Raw genomic sequence first — 5,724 nt, 5'->3', positions numbered from 1 at the left:
TTATTTTTGTGTATAGTGTTAGAAAGTGTTCTAGTTTCATTCTTTTACAAGTGGTTGACCAGTTTTCCCAACACCACTTGTTAAAGAGATTGTCCTTTTTCCATTGTATAATCTTGCCTCCTTTGTCAAAGATAAGGTGTCAATAGGTGCATGGACTTATCTCTGGGCTTTCTATTTTGTTCCATTGATCTATATTTCTGTCTTTGTGCCAGTACCATACTGTCTTGATGACTGTAGCTTTGTAATATAGTCTGAAGTCAGGCAGGTTGATTCCTCCAGTTCCATTCTTCTTTCTCAAGATTGCTTTGGCTATTCAAGGTTTTTTGTATTTCCATACAAATTGTGAAATTATTTTTTCTAGTTCTCTGAAAAATACAGTTGGTAGCTTAATAGGGATTGCACCAAATCTATAGATTGCTTTGGGTAGTATACTCATTTTCAGTATATTGATTCTTCTGATCCATGAATATGGTTTATTTCTCCATCTATTTGTGTCATCTTTGATTTCTTTCATCGGTGTTTTATAGTTTTCTAAATATAGGTCTTTTGTTTCTTTAGGTAGATTTATTCCTAATTATTTTATTCTTTTCGTTGTAGTGGTGAAAGGAATTGTTTCCTTAATTTCTCTTTCTGTTTTCTCATTGTTGGTGTATAGGAATGCAAGGGGTTTCTGTGTGTTGATTTTATATCCTGAAACTTAACTATATTCATTGATTAGCTCTAGTAATTTTCTGGTGGTGTCTTTAGGGTTTTCTATGTAGAGGATCATGTCATCTGCAAACAGTGAGAGTTTTGCTTCTTCTTTTCCAATCCAGGATCCTTTTATTTCTTTTTCTCTTCTGATGGCTGTGGCTAAAACTTCCAAAACTATGTTGAATAGTAGTGGTGAAAGTGGTCACCCTGGTCTTGTTCCTGACTTTAAGGGAAATGCTTTCAATTTTTCACCATTGAGGAGAATATTTGCTGTGGGTTTATCATATACGGCTTTTATTATGTTAAGGTATATTCCTTCTATGCCTGCTTTCCAGAGGGTTTTTATCAAAAATGAATGTTGAATTTTGTCAAAGGTTTTCTCTGCATCTATTAAGATAATCATATGGTTTTTATCTTTCAATTTGTTAATATGATGTATCACATTGATTAATTTGCAAATATAGAAGATAAGGATATGTAAGGATATTTGTGAATATCCTTACATCCCTGGAATAAAGTCCACTTGGTCATGATGTATGATCTTTTTAATATGTTGTTGGATTCTACTTGCTAGAATTATGTTAAGGATTTTTGCATCTATGTTCATCAGTGATATTGCTCTGTAGTTTTCTTTTTTTGTGGCATCTTTGTCTGGTTTTGTATTAGGATGATGGTGGCCTCATAGAATGAGTTTGGAAGTTTACCTTCCTCTGCAATTTTCTTGAAGAGTTTGAGTGGGATATGTGATAGCTCTTTTCTAAATTTTTGGAAGAATTCAGCTGTGAAGCCCTCTAGTCCTGGGCTTTTGTTTGTTGAAAGATTTCTGATTACAGTTTCAATTTCTGTGCTTGTGATGGGTCTGTTAAGATTTTCTATTTCTTCCTGGTTTAGTTTTGGAAAGTTATACTTTTCTACGAATTTGTCCATTTCTTCCAAGTTGTCCATTTTATTGGCATATAGTTGCTGATAGTAGTCCCTTATGATCCTCTGCATTTCTGTGTTGTCTGTTGTGATTTCTCCATTTTAATTTCTAATTTTGTTGGTTTGATTCTTCTCCCTTTTTTTTCTTGATGTGGCTGGCTAATGGTTTGTCTATTTTATTTATCTTCTCTAAGAACCAGCTTTTAGCTTTGTTGATTTTTGCTATGGTTTCCTTTGTTTCTTTTACATTTATTTCTGCCCTAATTTTCATGATTTCTTTCCTTCTTCTAACCCTGGTGTTCTTCATTTCTTCTTTTTCTAGTTGCTTTAGGTGTAGAGTCAGGTTATTTATTTGATTTTTCTCCTGTTTCTTGAGGAAGGCTTCTTTTGCTATGAACCTTCCCCTTATCACTGCTTTTTACTGAATCCCATAGGTTTGGGGTTGTTGTGTTTTCATTTTCATTCATTTCAATGAATATTTTGATTTCTTTTTTGATTTCCTCTGTGATTTGTTGGTTATTCAGAAATATGTTGTTTAGCTTCCATATGTTTGTATTTTTAATATTTTTTTTTCCTGTAGTTGACATCTAATCTTACCTCAGTGCAATCAGAAAAAATGCTTGAGATGATTTTAATTTTTTTAAATTTACCAAGGCTAGATTTATGGCCCAGGATGTGATCTATCTGGGAGAATGTTCTGTGTGCACTTGAGAAAAAGATGAAATTCATTGTTTTGGGGTGAAATGTCCTATAGATATCAATTAAGTCTAACTGGTCCATTGTATCATTTAAAGTTTGTGTTTCCTTGCTAATTTTCTGTTTAGCTGATCTATCCATAGGTGTGAGTGAGGTATTAAAGTCTCCCACTATTATTGTATTACTGTTAATTTCCCCTTTAATACTTTAATACTTGTTACAATTTTCCTTACATATTGCAGCGTGCCTATGTTGGGTACATATATATTTATAATTGTTATATCTTCTTCTTGGATTGATCCTTTGATCATTATGTAGTGTCCTTCTTTGTCTCTTTTCACAGCCTTTATTTCAAAGTCTATTTTATCTGATATGAGTGTTGCTACTCCTGCTTTCTTTTGGTCTCCATTTGCTTGAAATATCTTTTTCCAGCCCTTCACTTTCAGTCTGTATGTGTTCCTTTGTTACAAGGTGAGTCTCTTGTAGACAGCATGTATGGGGGTCTTGTTTTTGTATCCATTCAGCCAGTCTTTGTCTTTTGGTTGGGGCACTCAACCCATTTACATTTAAGGTAATTATTGATAAGTGTGATCCCGTTGACATTTACTTTGTTGTTTTGAGTTCAAGTTTATAAACCTTTTCTGTGTTTGCTGTCTAGAGAAGATCCTTTAGCATTTGTTGAAGAGCTGGTTTGGTGGTGCTGAATTCTCTCAGCTTTTGCTTCTCTGTAAAGCTTTTGATTTCTCATTCATATTTGAAAGAGATCCTTGCTGGGTATAGTAATCTGGTTTGTAGGTTTTTCTCTTTCATCATGTTAAGTATGTCCTGCCACTCCCTTCTGGCTTGAAGAGTTTCTATTGAAAGATCAACTGTTATCTTTATGGGAATCCTCTTGTGTGTTATTTGTCATTTTCCCCTTGCTGCTTTTAATATTTGCACTTTGTGTTTGATTTTCATTAATTTGGTTAATATGTGTCCTGCAGTGTTTTGCCTTGGGTTTATCCTGTTTGGGGCTCTCTGGGTTTCTTGGACTTGGGTGGCTATTTCCTTCCCCATTTTAGGGAAGTTTTCAACTATTATCTCCTCAAGTATTTTCTCATGGCCTTTCTTTTTGTCTTCTTCTTCTGGGACTCCTGTGATTCGAATTTTGGGGTGTTTGACATTGTCCCACTGGTCTCTGAGGTTGTCCTCATTTCTTTTAATTCTTTTTTCTGTTTTCCTCTCTGCTTCACTTATTTCCACCATTCTATCTTCCACCTCACTTATCCTATCTTCTGCCTCAGTTATTCTACTGTTGGTTTCCTGCAGACTGTTTTTGATCTCAGTTATTGCATTATTCATTATTGATTGACTCTTTTTTATTTCTACCAGGTCCTTGTTAAACTTTTCTTTCATCTTCTTAATCCTTGTCTCCAGACTATGTTTTCAAGATTTTGGATCATCTTTACTATCATTATTCTGAATTCTTTTTCAGGTAGACTCCTTATCTTCTCCTCTTTTCTTTGGTTTGGTGGGATTTTATCATGTTCCTTTACCTGCTGAATATTTCTCTGCCTTTTCACTTGTTTAGATTGCTGTGTTTGGGGTGGCCTTTCTGTATCCTGGAAGTTTGTGGTTCCTCTTTATTGTGGAGGTTCCTCCCTGTGGTTGGGGTTGGACTAGTAGCTTGTCAAGATTTCCTGGTTAGGGAAGTTTGGATCGGTGTTCTCGTGGGTAGAGCTAGATTTCTTCTCTCTGGAGTGCAAAGAAATGTCCAATAGTGAGTTTTGAGGTGTCTTTGGGTTTGGTGTGACTTTTGGCTGCCTGTATTTTAATGCTCAGGGTTATGTTCCTGCATTGTTGGAGAATCACCATGGTATGTCTTCCTCTGAAACTTGTTGGCTCTTGGGTGGAGCTTGGTTTCAGTGTATGTATGGAGGCTTTTGGATGAGCTCTTGTTGATTAATGTTCCCTGGAGTCAGGAGTTTTCTGGTGTTCTCACGTTTTGGATTTAAGCCTCCTGCCTCTGGCTTTCAGTCTTATTCTTACAGTCCTCAAGACTTCTCCATCCATACAGCACCAATGATAAAACATTTAGGTTAATGATGAAAAGGTTCTCCACAGTGAGGGACACCCAGAGAGGTTCACAGAGTTACATGGAGAAGAGAAGATGGAAGAGGGAGATAGAGGTAACCAGGAGGAGAAGCTGGGGAAGCAAAAGGGGAGAGAGCAAGCTATCCAGTAATCAATTCCCTATGTGCTCTCCACAGTCTGGAACACTCAGAGAGGTTCACAGTGTTACGTGGAGAAGAGAAGAGGGAGGAAGGAGATGTGACCAAGAGGAGAGGAGGGGGAGTCAAAAGGAGAGAGACCAATCTAGCCAGAAATCAGTTTCCTAAGTATTCTCCACAGCCTGGAGCCCCAGAAAAGATTCACAGAGTTAAGTAGAGAAGAGAAGAGGGAGGCAAGAGATAGAGATGACCTGGGACAGAAAAAGGAGAGTCAAAAGGGGAGAGAGCAATCAAGCCAGTAATCACACTCCTAAGTAAAACTGGGTATTGAAGATTGGATTCTGAAAGGTACAAAATTGATAACAAATACCGAAAAGCAAAGATTAAAAATCTAGAGTAGAGGTTATACTCTCAAAAATACAATATTAAAAAAAATTGCAAAAATTATTTAAAAAATATATATATGAAATTTGCTTTAAAAATAGGGTCTTTTTTGTCAAGGTAATAGTAGGTTTTAAAAATGAAAATTAAAGGAGTAATAAAGAACTTAAAATTTTTTTTTAATTTAAAAATGATAATAGTAAAATATATCTAGGAATTTCTCTGGAACCCTTGAGGGAAGTGTAGGGTCAGTTCAGTTTCAGATAGTTCCTTGTTCAAGCTTATACTTCTTCTCAAGGTCTATAGGCCCCTTCCAATGTAGTCAATGCTAACTACAGGGTTTTAATCTGTTGCACCTATCACTTCCAAAGTGGTTCCCTCTTCTTTGTTTATTTTTGCTTCCTCTGTTCACAAGTGTCTTCAGAGTCTAATTTCTGCCCTGACACAAGGGAGTGAAGGTGGTCATTTATTTATGCTCACTTGTTCAATTGTGCTGTGGGGAGGGAGGAACACTGCAAACAAATATCACTGGCGTGTGTGGGGAGTGCTCACAGTGTCTGGGCCACACTGGGTTTGCCCACGCTCAAGGCGTGTGTGCTTTCCCTGTCTATACTGCTCAGGCTTTAGGTTGCTCTACAGGGGAACTGTCTAAAGCGGCCCCTGGGTTGGGTGTACTTCCCAGGTCTAAGCCACTCAGGTTCAGGTTCTCGGGTAGTCCACAAAGGCAGAGACTCAGTTGGGCCTGCACTTTGTGCCCTTCCCAAGTCCGAGCAGCTCAGGCGACCAGGTACGTGGCGAGTGCACACTCCCCAGATGAGTGGTG

Source organism: Bison bison, unplaced genomic scaffold (genome assembly GCF_000754665.1).
Source record: "Bison bison bison isolate TAMUID 2011002044 unplaced genomic scaffold, Bison_UMD1.0 scf7180017864108, whole genome shotgun sequence".
NCBI classification, from domain to species: domain Eukaryota; kingdom Metazoa; phylum Chordata; class Mammalia; order Artiodactyla; family Bovidae; genus Bison; species Bison bison.
The sequence above is the reverse complement of the archived record's forward strand: the minus strand, read 5'-3'. Positions refer to the sequence as shown.